This window comes from Malaya genurostris, chromosome 3 (genome assembly GCF_030247185.1).
Source record: "Malaya genurostris strain Urasoe2022 chromosome 3, Malgen_1.1, whole genome shotgun sequence".
Taxonomy (NCBI): Eukaryota; Metazoa; Arthropoda; class Insecta; order Diptera; family Culicidae; genus Malaya; species Malaya genurostris.
This window is the reverse complement of record NC_080572.1, coordinates 214197031-214216474: the sequence shown is the minus strand read 5'-3', so window position 1 is coordinate 214216474 and position 19444 is coordinate 214197031. Positions and strand designations below refer to the sequence as shown.

General features: G+C 35.3%; 1 protein-coding gene across 27 annotated transcripts in view; it reads right to left on the bottom strand.

The window, feature by feature from the left end:
- The window catches only part of LOC131434773 (poly(rC)-binding protein 3), a 731715-nt gene that overhangs the window by 108001 nt on the left and 604270 nt on the right, over nucleotides 1-19444 (bottom strand). The gene's annotated exons all lie outside the window — the stretch shown is intronic.

Below are 19444 nucleotides of genomic sequence, written 5' to 3'. Positions count from 1 at the left end.
CTTGTTACGAGCAAAGACATTGTTCGAAAATCAAACACCACCGTTCGTACAAATATAGCATTTCAGACGCAACTAACACCGGTTATATACACTAGTCAATACACGGTTCCTACTGGTTAGTATTGAGGTTGACATTTCCAACCAAAGGAATCAAAGGGGTTGTTCAGGCAAGCAAACTGACAGGAGCAGAATCCGACGGGCAGCCTGGATGGAATGGTCGATGATATTGTTAAGTGGTCGAACGAATAATGGGCTCTATAAATACAAAAATCCATGCGATTCAGAAATCAGGTCACTGAAATATTTTAAACAATAAAACTAATTGGTTTGAGAATTAATTAGTTTTTTTTTGCACAGCGCACAGCAAAGGGCGACAGAACGTGAATAGCACATCAAAAGGATGCTAATTTGGCAATAATTAATTCGTTCCGTTCGGCAACGGAACATGACAAGCGTAAATCATTTTCCGAAAGAGAAACCCCGACAGATGACGGATGATTTATTGAAATTTGAAGTTCACCCGGGAAACTAATTTTATTGTCTTTGTACGAGATGACGATCATCAGGGACCGGAATATTTGGTGAAATCAACGGCGGTCTATAGAAATATGAAGCTGTTAAATAATGCAAACTTAATTGAGGCCAAGTATGCACTCGAAGCGCCTAAGCATAATCGGCCACAACCGGTGATTTTCCGACCGACAATAGTCGGCAACCACATCGGATTTGTGAATGATTGTCAAGGATTTGAAGCATTCAAACATCGAATGAGATATTAGGAATTAATTCTAATATTTCCTGTGATCGAAGGTCATGTCATACATTTTTCTACTAGGGCAATTATACCAATAGTCATGTCATTAATCAACCCACCACTTTATTTTACTTATTATGCGGACTATAGAGAACAACTGGTGCAAGTTTGACTAAAGTAGACGATCACGTTCAGAAATAATGTCAAATAGGACCCGAATATTGTGCACAAACACCAGAAAAATCCGAAATGGTCCAGATCAACGCTGGCTTCCAAGTGCTGAAGATGCCGAACAAAACAGTTTGTCTAGTGTTCAAAAGTTTTTTGGGTGTATTTGGCCCACTGCCACTATACCAAGATGGTTCTGGAGTGGTATGCTGCTAAGTTAATGAATTCCCAGAATTGTCCGGAATTTTGACCAATCGAACAATTTTAAGGTAGCAAATATGAGCAAAATGGCTGGTTTAGTGCCAACATTTTTTTATATTATTCGTTCACTTTCAATTGTACATGTAACTAACAGCAGACTTCATCATCATTATAAGGTAAATTGTGCAAGAACGAAAAAAAATCGTTTGTTTGTTTGTTTCCAAATACCCGAAACCCGATCATCTCTAAATTTTACCTAATTTATCTATATAGCTAGTATAGCTTCAACTTTCAGCAACAATTCCCAATTTGTGACTTGGTAAAGCATGACTAGGTTTTTCTACTTAGTCACGATAAAGTGACCAATCCAAAATCCAATATTTAAGAACCGCGGGGCTAAATCGGACTATAAAGTTTCATACAAAAATAAAGAATGACTACAAAGGTACTCCAATTCTTAAGAAAACTTAATGAGCGCAAAAGAAAAGAAACCATCCAGGTAACCAATAAGCACTAATAATGGCAATAAAATAGCCTAGTTGTAAATCAATCAGAATTCAGCTTTCAGAATGCACACCATTCAATATTTTGTCAAAGTCGGCCATAATTCAGTCTCAAGTGTGATTGAAATGCCAATTAGCGATTATTTGCTGTCATAATACGGCATTAGTATGTGCTTATTGGTTACCGGGGCATATTCGAAAGGATTGTATGTTGGTTTCGACCTTGCGTGAGACATAATCCTGCTCGCTAGAAATATAGGTATTCTCGGCAGTACCAAATAAATGATGTTAAAACTAACTTTACAGTCTTTATTGAGCATGATTTGATAGTTTCACTATATGTAATGAACGTTTTGATTGAATAATTAGTAAATCTAGTTTTAATAAGTGATATGAAATTTGCATATGCATTCTGCACGAAGTGGACATTAAAAAGCACTATCCAGAACGTCATTACAATGCACAGAAATCAAATATTTAAAAAAAAACTTGCTAAATCCATCTAGCACTGAGATGATACCTTCTTTTTTTATCAATCAGCATGTGTTTTTCCGCTTGAATATTATTTGTTGTGTTTAGTTTTCATGAAATTATTTTAATGACTGTCGTTTTAAATGAATTGTAATTAAAATGATGGAAATGCAACACAAAATTATATGAAACCCTTAAATTATTCCTTTCATTTTAACCGTGTGACAATCGATTGAGTATTCGATGAGTTGAAGAAATGGGTTCATGTTTAAAGTATAATGACAAATTATTTATGGTACTTCCAGAAACGGTATTCAGAGACCAGCATAACACAAAATAGTGTCAATGAATTAGTTTTGAGCCCAACTTTTAAGATTTTTTATTATCGTCATCTTCTATAATGGCGTGACTTTTAAAAATTCCTAACCCTGTAATTTCCAAACTGGAAGTCGAAACCGGATCAAATTCACCAATTTTAATTTATTTTAATTTAATTTAATTTTAATTTGATTATTTGTTTATTAAATTCGTGTTGGCCTTCTTTAAGCTTCTCTATTCCCGACACTTTCGAAAACGGAATTCGGATATCGGTGTAGCCGAAGTCAGTTAAATTCGCTTAATGGATTGTTAACCATTTCATTAGATTCGAGACTGATTTGAAATTCAGTGTAGCCATCTTAGAGAAAATGTAGTGCGTTCCACATAAAATTTTTGGGTACCTTCCGGGATCGAAACCCGAATACCGGTAAAACTGAAATAAGTTTATTTGTTCATCGACTCTCAAAATCTGTGAACCCGATAAATTTGTGTGAAATTTTTACACTAATCACCCTGTATCTCCTGAACCGGAAGTCGTATCTGATTAAGAAAAAAGCAGTTTTATGGGAATCAGGAATCAGAACAAATTGGCTCAAATGGCACGTTCCCCTTGGCCTCTGGGAGAGTGATAAGTTTTTGAGCGAGAATATCTCTTGTTGTATTTAACGTATCAACTTAATTTTTCCTATATGCCATCGGAAATATGATCAACAATTTATGGTGAAAGTTTCGGTTGTATGCAGTGTTGGTGATTGCCGAAAATTTGACAGAAGCTGCTATATTGCTATCCATATTGTTTACAACATTTTCAATCCGGTAGTAGATGCTACAAGAACTCGAGTCTCTCGATGCATGAACCGTGAGAGAATTTTGCTACATTTCTTCGCTCCACTTTATACTCTGAGTATTTCACTCCCTTAAAAAAATTTACAGTCTCATAATGATCGTTGCTGTGTGGAATTTCCCAAGTCGCAACTTAATCGCAAGTTGACAATTATCGCAGAAAATCGAATCGATGATTCAACTTGATGATTCTCATACTAGGTAGCAATATTTCAAAACCCTTGTGTATAGCATTCACATTCATAGACACAACTTATACAATGGTTATATGCACATAGTTAGAATAAGCGGCAATAGTAAAATGATTCTAACGCAAATATCCACTGCCTGTATAGAATCGAATCGCGAAACGAGAATAAGCGACCGTATGTTGCTTCAGAGAGGATCCCCACAGCAGCGAATTAACCTTTGATTCTAAGAAATGTCATCGAGAGAAATTCGCTCTCGCACTGGTGTCGATTCTATGTTAAATGAGCCATGCCGGGTTTTTGTTGTTGCGATGATATCCGTCTGATTCAATCGTGTGAAGAGTTGCCAGTGTACGTTCTTTGATACGATAAAAGCCATCCTTGGTTGTATGACATAACGACGAATAATTTAAAATTGAAGATATTTGAAATTTTTAGAGTCAACGAGTATTTGAGAGGAAAACTCATGACGCTTGTTTGCCTTTCTCGTACCCACGACGACGGTTTTGAGGCAGTAAACGACATCTCATTTCTGCGTTATTCATTGGATATATATGGAAGGTTAACACTCGATACATTTAATTACAGTTTCAGAAATCAGCTCCAAATATACATAGAATCCAGCTCCCGAAACAAGCATTCAATTCCAGATTTGAGTATGCTGGGGAAGTGAAATTTCATTTTGGCTTTGTGCGCCATTGCGCGAGATATTATCAACCCGTAATATTCATAATTATACAGAGTTCAATTTTGGACACTATATTCTATTTTCTGGTTCAAAACCCAGGCCCAGAATACCACTCCATAATTTAGTAGAAAATTGAGTTCCAGAATCCAGGTTCATATTTCAATCTCAGAATTAGAATCCTGGATGTTTGTTTAGAACTAGATTCCAGCTTTCATCCACAAAATCCACGTACAGAACTGAGTTCCTGAATTCATCTTCAAAATGCAGTTTCTGAATGCAGTTCTAGAATTTAGAACTAAACTAGATTTATTATGTTTAAAAATTAAGTTCCAGAATCCAGGTCCTGATTTTGATTGCATAATTCTGGTTCAGAATCCTGGTCCTTAACTCAAATCAAGAATTAAGTACCGAAATGGGATCCAGAATCCAGATTGATATTCCAGTTCCAGAATCCGGATACTGTATTCGATTCTGAAATGCAGGTCCAGAACTCGAATTTATATCACAGTTCAAGAATTTAGTTTCAGAACATTGTTGCAGAAACCAAGACAAGAATTCAGGTTTAAAATTCAGTTACCGAATCTAGACCCAGAATCCAGATTAAGAATTCAATTTCAGAAACTAGATCCAAGTCCTATTTTCTGGTTCAGAATCCAGGCTCCAAAAATCAGTGCCAAATTAGATTCCAGAATCCAGGTTCTTGTTCTGTCCTAGAATTAGGCCTAGAACTCGATTCCAGTATTCAGCAACAGAATCCAGGCACAAATCTCAGTTCCTGAAGTCAGCACCGAAATTGAGTTCCAGAAGCCAGGTTAATAATTTAGGAAACAGATCCAGTATTTGGATCCAAAATTTAGGTCTTAGGCTTAAGTTCCAGGGAATCCAGGTCCAGAGTTCGATTCCATAATTCAGGTTCGGAATCCATGCCTTGAACTCAGTTCCAAAAATTAGTACCAAAAATGAGTTCAAAAATCCGGAGTGCGAGTCGAGAACTCGATTCCAGATTTCAGTTATAAAATACAGGGCCAGTGTTCGTTTTCAGAATGAAAGTTAAAATTCCAGAACTCGATTTTTAAATTAAATTCGTCTAGAATTCAGTTCAAGAATTCAGACCAGTAATATGGTAGGTCCAGATTCAACTACTCACTCTTTCGCATGCGAAGTAAATTAACTCAACGGAACTGATACATTGATAAAGGTTGCAAATAGAACACCGATAAACTAATATCAATATCTATGACTATCTCGTGACATTGATGGCAAAATAGTAAAAATTTAACAGTGGAATTGAATGAAAATAATTTTTTTGAAGCGATTTAGTTAATTCCACTAACCAAGGAATTTTCGAACTCAACAGCGAATGTAAACAATCCTTCGCATTCGTATTCACGTCACTCGGTTATGTTTCTGACATTACTCACCCGCTTTTTTCACACACAAATACGCTCATCTCGATGAACTTCTTCGAATAGTATAAGGGTGTAAGAAGTTGTGTTCTTCCAGCAATTATTGTTCCAAGCAGTATAAATTCATATAAATATTGAATATCGTTTTGAATTTTAAAATACTGCCATCTTTCCAATACATATGTCATATTCGAACGGTTATGTTGCCAAAAACGAACCGTGCTAAAATTGAAACGAACGTCATGAAATGCATAGTCAGTATTGAAAATCGTGTTTCACGTTGCTCCCAAGCATTACTTTGTCATACAGCGCCCAAAACTCATACTACTGTAATAAGGCGAAAAGTTCATATCTCCGTTAACAATGGATGGATTTTGACAATCTATGACTTGTTGGCCAGCTATTTCCGTGCGAAATCTAAGTCTAGAAACATATTCTGTTTTCAAGGTCAATTGTGACAGATATTTTGACATAAAGCTCTGACATCTCGACCTCTTTGTTGACAACACACACACGGACATTTGCTCAGTTCGTCGAACTGAATCGATTGGTACATAAAACTTGGCCCTCCTATACCTATTTTTTATATTTATAAAAAAATGTAAGAACAGAAAACCAAAAAATATCAGTAAAAACGTACATGCCAAACTGTATTGACACAACGTCATCCAGCTAACTGACGTTAAGTAAATGAAAGGGCGTTTACAAAATATTTCCATGGATCGAAATAACTACTAATTTAAAAGATATTTACGCGGTTCGATTAATTCTGTATCCGGTCTAACCCCGGTCTCCCCTAAGTTATAAATAAAATTAGCAATTTGGAAACATACATTCGATTTTTTCCGGTCAACCTTTCTAGTCTTTTCTTTTTTTCTCATAGAATTCATTCACTCAAGCACTGCCTTCGATATTTTGCAAAAGTCGGAAGATCCGGAATTCTTAGTTTAAGGTGACGATGTCATTTTCATCCTCCTAGGCGCGAGAGAGCTGGTATCGATGCTTTAGATCATTGTCCTCTTGGAGGCCCTCCTTTTCGGTTATCAGGTGTCAACCTTCTTGGTTTACTTCATATGGCTGTGTTTGTGCTGCATTCTAATTCTGCGTAAAAATCATACATTTACTTTCCCCGAATGTGTGACAGTACGCTGATCGAAATCGGTACTGTTTCCCAACCAGACACGCTACATTCGAATGTACTTCCGAAAAGTTGATTAATTCGGATAACTTCACCTGTAAATTTCATAATTTTTTTTGCTGTGTTGTTAACGTCACCTTATCGTGTTGAGACTGATATAAATTTCTTAACAGCTATGCTCTATAGATCGGAGCAAATTGTAGTCGGATGGAGTAATATCTAATAAATACGGTGGGTTAAGCAGAACCGTTTATTTCAGCGTTTGCAGGTAAGTTTTTATGACTTAGTTCAATCGCGTTAATTGTCGTCTTTATACATCCTCAGTGATGGTTTCATCTGGTTTAAGCAGTCACCAGATCTTCAGCTTCGAACTTTTCGGTTATCAGTTACGTGTTTTATCGTGTAAGTAAAAATTTCCATTTTTATCTGCGTCTTCGCTCATCAAGAGTGTGTTCACAGTATATTTCAACTAAAATACGATGACTTTCCGAAGAACTTGTCTTTATGTTAGAGTAATGACGTTAAACTGCTGGTACTATGTTATATCCCTTCTTTTTTTATAGAACAAATTGTATATCAGGCAACACTATCATGAACCAGTATTAATAAATTAGTTTCAAATATTAATATAATTAAACATTGTACAAGTTTTGACTCAGAATGACTGCAAAAATTTGGCTTCTATTTTTCTGTAATACTTAGCTTTAAAACTGATGCTTATCGTATTAGATTTAGGAAACTTCCGCCAACTTGTGCTCAGCCGTCTATCAAGCTTAAATCTACCGACTTGACGGCAAGTGCTCAAGGGATACTGACATCGCAGAATAACAACCGAGCTTGTTTACCAAAAGCAATCATCAAGAATTCCGATTTGACATGGAACCAACACAATTGTACAAGCATAATTCCTTTCTCAGTATTCTGCACTACAGTTATGGGTTATAATTGTCATAGTTGCAATATATTCCACCAGACTGCCCATCGCGGATGCCACAGTATTACCTGATAATTATGCCACCGAGCTGGACATACCCAATTGCCATCGAAGCAAATTAGTTTCGAAAACAAATAAACATACACAGGTCGCGGTTTTACTAACAATAAACGCTAACTGGCACTCGAAAACCCGGAACGGGCATCAACGGAGGAGGAATTTCATCTCCGCTCCGAGTTTTGACATGTCGTCCATGTCCACGCAGAGGGCATCAATCGATGGGCAATCGACACAATAACAGCGCCATCGACCACTTTCGGGTAGGAAGGAGCGCGCGCGTGCCGTGGAACCACAGAAAGGAAGAAAACAATAATCGCGGAAATACAATCGGGGCTGTGTTGAATAGAGTGGGAGGCGGAGGACTTATTGGATCCCGAACTGTATGGCATTGCCAATCGAACATGGTACGAACGGGTGACCGATCGGTTCAACAATGCTTCTGTCGGAACAAAGGCGAAACCATCTGCCGGTGGTTTGAAAGCCGCACCGCCAGTGCTGAGTACCTGGTTTTCCCGTATGACCGCTGAATGAAATTCGATTGGAAATTGTTGAAAACGGCAAGCCCACCTATTGTAGCTTGAACAAAACGTCACGTGTTTATCCATCAGCGTCAGCCAACGAGGCTGTTGTTTTACGAAGTTTGATTGTTTATATGTTTATTGATAATTGGACTATTCTCGTCAGGTTGTAAATTCAATCAGTAGAATGATGAACATTGCTCATTATTCAATCTGGCAAATTAAAATGATAGAATAACAATTGCGCAGCTCATCATAATGTTTTCAGGATTTCAGCAATAAACAGAGTGAAATAATAATAGAATATTTTTACAGCTTTTTTTGGCGACATTCGAAAGATTAGCAATTTAAATTTAAGAACTTCAAACATTAGCCTTCTTCAATCCGTTGAACTGCTCTGTCATTGAGCCACTTTGGAGTGTGTGAAAATTTCTTTCGAGAAAACAATCCAATTGAACAGAGCCAGCTCATTCCATCATCATCCTGTTGACTAGTTTAACTATCGTAAACTTTGCTACAACTATACACACATCTATCTATCGTTCTACTCTATCGGTCGTCGGGTAAAGATATACCAGTATTTTAATTTGCCATTTTTACCATTTTTCCGAAGAGCGGACATGGATCGCGTTACATGGTGGCTGATGAGTGAGGTCGACTTTATCTCCTTGTAAACTTGACGAGTTCCTGATTGACTTATAAAAGTAAAACAGTCATTTATTTAGCAATGGTTCGAAAATTGAAAAATTATTGCGTTGCGGTGAGATTTATAGATGCTTCCTCTCCCCTGTTTTCTCATTCAACTCCCAAAACAGTATGTTATAAAAAAAAACTTGTCCAATTACTGCGTAAAATTTCAGCCGCGTACCTCTCATAAAAAATGAATCTACATGAAACGACATGATTTCTACCCCATAACGTGGCAGCCCCTCTTAATGGCAGAGTACTTTCAATAATTGGAGAGAATTGCATGTTTGAGTTTAATCTCTTCGTTTTGTTATTTCAATCATCCACTTTTCTCATCTTGTCTTTCGTTGAGCACACAGTTAGAAACAAAAAAACTGTAAAATTCCATTGAATCAGCAGTAACAAAAGGCATCCGTCAGAAATGACAGAATTTTGCGTGCGATTGGAAAATTACGTAGCAAAAAGATCGATGTAATGAAAAAGTAAAAATTGGTAGCTACGTAAACTAAAGTTGATGGACAGAAAGTAAAGTAAAGTTGATGGACAGAAAAATGAGATGTTTTAATTTTAAAGTTCACTCTGCATAAAAAATTGATCGGAAACCAACATATATGTGAATACATTTTCGGGAAATTTATGTGACATTTACAAAAAATATGTCTAAAACAGATTTTTGTCTTCGCTGTTCATGTCAGTATTGAGATTTCGTTACATTGAATTTTAGGATATTTTTACTGTGCTTGGATAAAAAGTTATTTCAGCTGTTTTTCAAAGGAACATTGACAGCAAATGGGAAAAAACATCGATGTATGTTTCGAATGTGGTTCCAATTACTATTAAGAAATTATCGCATATTTTCAAATCAATTTTTGATGAGCCGAAGAAATGTTGGTTTATGGTTTTAAAAGGTATGTAAAATATCAATTGAATAAATCAACATGAACAGAGTTTCGCTCTTTTTCGATTTGTTTACTTCTATGCATTCTTTGTGAATAAATGAAGTTTCACCCTTGTTAGTAAAACTGGGTGGTAATTTTACCGTCTCAGTAGTGAAAAGTTCGAAAACCATCTAAAATGATGACAATAAAATAGTTTCGCCCTTTCTTGCTAGCAATTGAAGTATCGCCCTTTTTGTAGGCGAACCTTACGAAAACAAATTAAACGACGTTTCGCCTTTTCTAGTTCTTTGTAATACTAAGATTTGGTAGAATGGTATTTTGGTAGAACCAACATTTCTAGCCAAAATTTTTTAAGCATCTATTCGTAGTACAGAGGAACTCGAATGGTTGACTTTTGTAAGATTCGACCTTCTTTGAAAAACTGCTGTTTTCATTGCGTTGGGAATAATTGAAAGACCGTTTCTTCAACTATAGCTTGAAAGTCGGTTTTCACGATGATTGCATAGCCTTTCTATACGAGAAAGGCAAAAACGGTTGCAGATTTTTTTATTAACAGCACACTTAGAAAAAATTATGTGAATTTACGTCAACAATGACTCATTTTCACAGTTGATTTAACATTCATGCATTCGGATATATTTTCAAGTGCTGAAACATGTAATTTTGAATATTTTTTGTAAAATTTTAGCACACACCGAGGTTTTTTTTACGCGGTGGATAGGTACCGCGTAAAAAAATTGCGTAAAAAATCGTGTAACTTCCGAAATCGGTGTGAAAAAACGCGTAACTTCGTAAGTCCGCGTAAAGAAAAACCGCAAAACTAATTTTTTTACGTATCTTAGAAATGCATGAAACGACCAGATCTGGTGTAATCGCAAAAATAATTTTGTTTAAAAAAAAATCGACTGAGATTTCCGAAATAGAAATTATTTGTTTTATGCCAAATGTCTTAGAAATGCATAAAACGTTGAAAAAAAAACGACTTTGGGAAATTGAGATTTTGAGACTTCAGAAATCAGCGTAGTAAAAAACGCAAAAATAAAGTACTGTTTTTGTGCCAATTGTCTTAAAAAGTCATGAAACGTCCAGATCTGATGTAACCTAAAAAAATTAGAAAAAATCGACTCTGGGACTTTGAGATTTCTGAGATCAAATTTTTTTATTTTTGATGCCAAATCTAATTTTTGTTTGAAAAATTGAAAATTTTCTGCGTGTCAAAAATCGAGATAACACCAGATCTCGACACTTCATGTATTTCTAAGACTAAACAAGTAAACTGCATAACTTTCAGAATTCTCGTAAATAAAATTGCGTAACTTCGGAAATCCGCCTAAAAAAGCCGTATAAAAACACCTCATAAAAACCGCTTAAAAAAGAACTCAGTGTATCACGAATTAGGTTATTTTAAAGTTCGTAGATATGCGTAACCTGTGAATTCAATTTTTTTTGCTATGTTTATTACTCATTATAATTATATTACACAGGGAATAACTCCTTGTCTTTGGTTTGCTTTCCTCGAAATTAAGCGTATCAGGGTCTGCATCGACCTAAATAAGTAATAGTCGGACGGCACCGAGTCTAGATTACAAAGCGGGCGGGTTAGAATTTTCCCACAATACAATTATTCATACAGCTTGTGGCCGACTATGCAAAATGAGACCTACTTTTCTGTTACATTCGCTCCAGATGAATTAGGCAAACGACCATATTGAGGCTCAACCCGGTTCTAAATGAAAATTGTTTCATTTTGCTTCAATTATGTGTAAAAACCATTGATTATAAGTGAATAAAATGGGACAGATTTAGCGTGATGGGTTAGTCGATGCCTTTCACGCAGCCCACCTGAGTTCGATCCCCAACTCCTCACATAGAATCAGAAAGCTTTTCTGGCCCGAAGAGGTGAATGACCTTAAGGTTGAAATCTCTATAATTGCAACAAAAAAAGTGAATAATAATTTATTTTTATTTCGCATGCATTTGTGAAGCAATTGTAGATACTTTCTATCCACGCTTAGTGAACAGATATCAATAATTAATGGTTTTAGAGTTCCTAAAATCCAAGATGGCGATTTTCGTTTTGTGAATATTTTTTCAAACCGCTTCAAAATTTTTGTTTTAGAGACGGGTTTGATAAGTAAGTTATTGAAACTAATTTATATGCAGAAATCATAAATGACCACAAACGATTTGATGGTGATATTTCTCTTATAAATGACTTTAAACATTGCATTTCCAATGCAGTCGGTCTTGTCCTCTGCACAACTCTGTAATTATTTCCTCTCGTGTGTTTCATCTCATATCGTTAGAATTCTGCGAAAGAAGCATTGAAAGTTTTGTAGAATTCAAGCAATCAATCAACTAGTACTAGTACGATTATCGATATTCGGAAGTGTGTAAAAGCACGTCAGTTTTATTCGTATTTACGTCATTCAGTTATGTCTCTGATATTACTCACCCACCTTTTGGCCTCTCTCATATAGAAATGCTATACAATCACTGTGAAAACCGACTTTTGAACCGAGATCCGGAGGCCGAATATCATATACCATTCGACTCAGTCGAACGAACTGAGCAAACGACTGTGTGTGTCAAATGTCAAATATTGTCACTCGATTTTTCTCAGAGATGGTGTAGCTGATTCTCACAAACTAAGATTCAAATGAAAGGTCCTATGGTCCCACATATAGCTATTGAATTTTATCTCGATCCGGAATTACAGGGTGATATGCACCATAAAAAAGAGAAAAAAAATGTCATTCACGTTTCTCAGAGATGGCGTGACCGATTTTTGGCGTGACAACTTAGATTCAAACGAAAGAAGATCTTGTGGTCCCATAGTTCGCTTTTAAATTTTATCTTTATCCGACTTCCGGTTCCAGAATTAGAAGGCAATATGTGCAAATCGATGAGACAATGCACACTCAATTTTCATGGGTATTTCTTAACCGATTTTTACAAACTAAGATGCAAATGAAAGGTCTCGACATTATTAAAAAGTCTCTGAAAAGTTGATCCAGATTTGACTTTTGGTTCCGGTATTACAGTGCGATGAGTGAAAAATTTTCAATTTCATAAGGTTTTTTTAAGTGATGGCGAAACTAGGTGTAAATTTTTATTAAATTCACAGGTAAACTCATCTAGTTTACAGACCTCGTTACTAACTAATAGTACTGTTGTTGTACCGTTGAATTCCACTATGTTATATCACGTCATTACACTCTCACAAAGTCACTATTTTCACAGTCACTATTTTTCCGAAAGTGTTTCAAACGTTATAATACAGATACGTATTTCGGAATGCTATTTGCATCCTTCTTCAGTGTATCGGTTTTATAAGTTTATTGAAAGAATGCTGCAGTGAAGTTCCTTTTATACAAACGTAAGTAGGTAGAAACGTAAGTAGGTAAACCAAAAAAAGGAACAAAAAAAATGAAAGGTAAAAACAGGTAACAGAAAACTGGAAGAGTTAAGTGTTTTCTATGTTTTTTTTTTTTTTTTTTTAAATAACTATTAATTGGAATATGAGTTAAAATTAAATTATTAAGATTTAAATTGGGTGTTCAGCCACAAGTGGTGACTTTTCAGCCCTATTATATATATGATTTGGTTATTACCATGAGGACATTATTTGCTTCCGCAATTCTGAGATTTTTGTGTAGGGAAAATTCTAAACCTACTTGTATTGTGTAATGGGGAAAAGGAACTTATATACTAACTTACTAACTAATACAGAGATCGAATCGATTCAATTGAAGATTGCATCGATTTTTGTCGGAATTTGCTTATAATATTATGTGACATTACATCTAATGGTTCTATATTTGTGAGTCTGTGTAACTCATTTGTACTAAACCAGGGAGGACGCTTTAGAATCATTTTCAGAATTTTATTCTGAATCCTTTGAAGCGTTTTCTTCCTGGTGGAACAACAGCTTGACCAAATTGGTACCGCATAAAGCATGGCTGGTCTGAAAATTTGTTTATAAATTAACAATTTGTTTTTTAGACAGAGCTTAGAATTTCTGTTTATAAGAGAATACAAACATTTAATATATTTATTACACTTTGCCTGGATTCCTTCAATGTGATCCTTGAAAGTGAGATTTTTGTCATACGTTAAACCTAAGTATTTAGCTTGATCAGACCATGTCAATTCCAAGCCATTCAATTTGAGAATGTGACTATTGTTTGGTTTAAGAAAAGAAGCTCTTGGCTTGTGAGGAAAGATAATTAATTGCGTTTTTGCTGCATTTGGTTTAATTTTCCATTTTGACAGATAATCACTGAAAATATTTAAACTTCTTTGTAGGCGACTGCAGATCACTCTTAGATTTCTACCTGTGGCTAACAGACTTGTGTCGTCACAGAATAGCGATTTCTGACAACCAACGGGTAGATTTGGAAGATCAGAAGTGAAAATATTATACAAGATTGGAGCTACACTCGAACCCTGCGGAACACCGGCTCGTACGGGTAGCAATTCAGATTTACAATTTTGATAGCTAACCTGAAGAGTACGATCAGTTAAATAATTTTGAATCATTTTGATCAAATAAATAGGAAACTGGAAATTAGACATTTTTGCTATTAAACCTTTGTGCCAAACACTGTCGAATGCTTTTTCTATGTCTAGAAGAGCAACTCCAGTGGATAACCCAGAAGATTTATTTGATTTTATCATGTTCGTTACTCTGACAAGTTGATGAGTAGTTGAATGTTCATGACGAAATCCAAACTGCTCTGGTAAAAAAATTGAATTCTCATTTATATGAGTCATCATTCTCAACAAGATAATTTTTTCAAAAAGTTTACTGATAGAAGAAAGTAAGCTAATTGGGCGATAACTTGATGTTTCTGCTGGGTTTTTATCAGGTTTTAGGATAGGAATTACTTTAGCGTTTTTCCATCTTTTTGGGAAGTAAGCTAATGAAAAACACTTGTTGAAAATTTTAACCAGGAGTCTCAAGGCAACATCGGGAAGATTTTTAATAAGAATATTAAAAATTCCATCATTACCAGGAGCCTTCATGTTTTTGAGTTTCCTAATAATTGATTTAATTTCATCAAGATTCGTCTCAATAATGTCATCGTGTGATAACACTTGGGTTGAAATATGATCATATTTCAGTGAGACTTCATTTTCAATAGGACTCACAACGTTTAAATTAAAATTGTGGACACTCTCGAACTGCTGAGCAAGTTTTTGAGCTTTTTCACCATTTGTAAGAAGTATTTGATTTCCTTCCTTGAGAGCAGGAATTGGTTTCTGAGGTTTCTTAAGAACCTTAGAAAGTTTCCAGAAAGGTTTAGAATATGGTTTAATTTGTTCAACTTCTTTAGCGAAATTTTCATTTCGCAAAAGAGTAAATCTATGTTTAATTTCTTTTTGTAAATCCTTAACTATGTTTTTCATAGCAGGATCACGAGAACGTTGATATTGTCGTCGACGAACATTCTTCAACCGAATGAGCAGTTGAAGATTGTCATCGATGATAGGAGAATTTAATTTAGTTTGAGCTTTGGGAACTGAAAGATTTCTAGCTTCGATAATATAATGATTCAAATTATCAATTGCTGTGTCAATGTCCGCAGAATTTTCTAAAATAGTTTCATGATCCACATGATTTTCAATGTGAGATCTGTAATCCAACCAATTAGCTCTATGATAGTTGAAAATAGAACTAATTGGATTAATTATAGCTTCGTTGGAAAGTCTGAATGTTACAGGAAGATGATCTGAGTCAAAATCAGCATGAGTAATCGGTTCACTACAAATGTGACTTTGATCTGTTAGAACCAGATCAATTGTAGACGGGTTTTTCACGGAAGAGAAACAAGTAGGATTACTGGGATGAAGAACTGTAAAGTAACCAGCTGAGAGTTGATTATGAAGTATTTTACCATTACTGTTATTTTGCCTACAATTCCACTGGACATGCTTAGCATTTAAGTCCCCTATTACGAAAAATTTCGATCGATATCTTGTAAGTTTTTGCAAATCGCCTTTAAAGAAATTTAATTGTTCGCCGGTGCATTGGAATGGCAAATATGCTCCAGCGATGAAATAAATTCCATGAATGGTTTCAACTTCGATTCCCAAGCTTTCAATAACTTTAGTATTGAAAGAAGGTAAAATTCGATGTTTAATTTGCCGTTGGACAAAAATGGCAACTCCACCACCCATTCCAGTAAACCTGTCAAATCGATGAACCACATAATGTGGATTACTTTTCAATTTGACATTTGGTTTAAGAAAAGTTTCTGTCACAATGGCAATATGGATTTTGTGAACTTTGAGAAAATTATAAAATTCATCTTCACTCGATTTCAAAGATCGAGCATTCCAATTTAAAATATTCAAATAATTATTTAACATCACTGTTAAATTTTAAATTCATTATAATATTATTTGCAAATTTCCATCCGATTTGAAATGCTTCAAAAAGTGATGAAGTCGAATTCATTTGGATGATCATTTGAAAAAGTTGATCTTGTAGGTAGATCATTTTATTTTCAGTTATATCGCCTAAATCGACTTCATTTAAAGAAGCGAATGGCATTGAAGGAATATTTGTAGGTAGACTGCCATTAGAAGAAGATGATTTGGCCGGTCTACCTATTAATAAATTGTTTTCGTTAGAAGAAGAACTGCAAGGCGGTCCTGTGTTTTGATTATTTACATTAGAAGAAATAGGTGATAGATTTCTACCTAATATACCAGCATAACTGACATTAGAAGAAGATGATGACGAGGTCGATCTACCTGTCAATAAATTGTTTTCGTTAGAAGATGAATTGGCAGGCGTACCTGTATTTTCAGGTATGTTCTGTAAATTTAAGGTCGTTGATTTGACTTGTTGTCGAAGCGAACGAGCGTTTAAAATTTTTTCCCTGACAGGACATTTCAAATAATTGGATTTATGATTTCCATTGCAATTTGAACATGAAAATTTATCAGTGGTTTCATTCATTGGACAAACGTCTTTCGAATGCGATTTACCACAATTCAAACACCGTATATCCATATGACAATTTTTGGTTCCATGACCGAAGCCTTGGCAACGACGACATTGCGTTAAGTTTGCAATACGATTATGCCGTTTATAATGTTCCCAATGAATTTTAATGTGGGAAATGAAACGTACTTTTTCTAAAGTTTTCAAATTGTTTACATCACTTCGATTGAAGTGTATTAGGTAAAGTTCATGGGAAATTCCAGAGCGTGGTTTAGAAGTACCATTCGCTCTTTTTTTTTCATAAGTATTACTTGGGAAGGGGCAAAACCAAGCAATTCTTTTAGTTCATTTTTAATTTCATCAATACTTTGATCATTTGATAATCCTTTCAAGACAGCCTTGAAGGGTCTGTCTGATTTTATATCATATGAATAAAATTTATGAAGTTTCTCGGACAAATATCGAATAAGACGTTCGTAATCTTCCAATCGATCCACCAAGACTCGACATTCTCCTCTTCGTCCGATTTGAAATGAGACTTTTACTTCCGGGAGAAAAGTAGAAAGCTCAGTACGGAATGCTTTGAAGTCGGAAATCATCACCGTCACTGGTGGCATAGATTGATGTTTCTTCCCAGAACGACAAGCGTCCATTTTGGGAATTTTTGAAGAATTTTCTTCTATGTCGCTACAATCGGATTCAGGAAGAATCTCGTAAATATTGTTAGACGGCATAGGATCAATGGAAGGGAAATCCGTCCGTTGTCTTTTATTTTTACATTCAGATTCTATAAGATCGTGAATGTTATTAGAAAAATGTTGAATAACGGATTGTGATTTATTCCGTATTGAATTATTTTTAGCCTTAGGCTTGTTGCCTTTCCGGTTGGACGCAGGCATTTTTTAAATTAATGAAATTTTAAATTAAATTAACTAGGCTAAATTAGTCTTCGATTAGACTCCTAGCTAGCCTTAAAAAAGGCTGATTAATTTCTTAGTCACTCTAATATCACTCTTTGTATCACTTAGTCACTCTAATATCACTCTTTGTATCACTTAGTCACTTGGTTATTGATTCAGGTAGCCTTGAAAAAGACTGAAGCCTTGAATCAATGAAACTCTAGGTAGCCAGAAAAAAATTCCAGGAGCCAAGAGCTATACGCGTGCGGTGCGAACGACTGTTCAACACCGACTGTGTTTTCTATGTTTGTTTTTATCTTGGATATGGGTAGTAACTGGAAAAGCCAAGAAGATCTATTCCCTTGGTCTCGGTTTAATAAAGAGATGGAGTTGTTTTTGAATATTTCTAAACTTTCTGCTGAATCTAATTTCCATGGATTGGAAATTTGTCTTAAGATTTTTATGTCATTAGTAGTGAGTTCATGATCTTCAAAAAAGGCATGTTCTGCTACTTTTGACTTGAAGTGATGTGGTAGTCCCTTTTCCAATTCTTTGGATGCTTTCGCTATTTCTGAGATATGTTCCTTGAAGCGAATGTCCAGTGTTCTCTTTGTTTGTCCGATGTATATTTTATCGCAATGAGGACACGAGATTTTGTATACCCCAGACTTTTTCAAATTCTCTGTAGGATCTTTTGTAGAACCTAGTAGAGTTTTCAATTGGTAGTTCATACTGCTGAACACTAAATCTAAACCAAATTTTCTTAGTTTTGATTTTAGTGGGTGTGAAATGTTTTGATTGAAGTCCACTGATATTCTTTTAAAATTTTCAGAAGTGGGGGTCAAAGTTGTAAGTGATTGTTTTTTCAACAGTCTTAATTTTTTATCGAAAATGGTTTGAATTGTATGCTCTGGATATCCATTGAACTTTCCAATTTCGAAAATAAAGTTTTTCTCTTCTATCGCAGCATCTTTTCTAAGGGGCAAAGATAACATTCTGTGAATCATATGGTGGAATGCTGCCATTTTGTGTTGATGGGAATGATTAGAAGTATTTGGTATGACACGGTCCGTATTGGTTGGCTTCCTATATATTTCGAAAGTTAAGGATTTTGCCTCCCGGACAATAAGAATGTCCAAGAAAGGTAAACTGTTGTCTTTCTCTTCCTCATAGGTGAATTTAATATTTTTATGTAAATTATTAATTATTTCTAAGAAGTTCGATAAATCGTTGCGTTTGATGATGCAAAATATATCATCTACGTATCTCCACCAGCGATTAGGTAATAATCCCTGCTTATTTAAAAGTTCTTCAAGGTTTGCCATGAATAATTCACATAAAAACGGGGAGAGTGGATTGCCCATTGGTGCCCCTTGTAATTGTTTATAAAATTCCCCTCTGAATTTGAAATAATTTACATCCATGCAAAGCCGGGTTAGAGTAAGATAAGACCGTACTTTGCATTTCCATAAACTACTACTATTTTGTTGAAGTAACCAATCTTCCAACAGATTGATTGAGTCCTTCACTGGGACACTTGGGAATAAGGCGGTTACATCAAAAGATACCATCATTTCGTCATCTTCGATTTCGCCTGAATTCTGAAGTTGAGTAACGAATGCCTGTGTGTTAGGAACTGATTTACTGAAGAATTTTTTTGGCATAGATTGGAATTCTTTTACTAGCCATTTGGATATTTTTTGAGTTGGGGCCCCTACTGAAGAAATGATTTCCCTTATTTCGTTACCAGGTTTATGAACCTTTGGTAGTCCTTTTATTTTGGATAAAGAGGGGTTAGAAACTTTGAGACTACT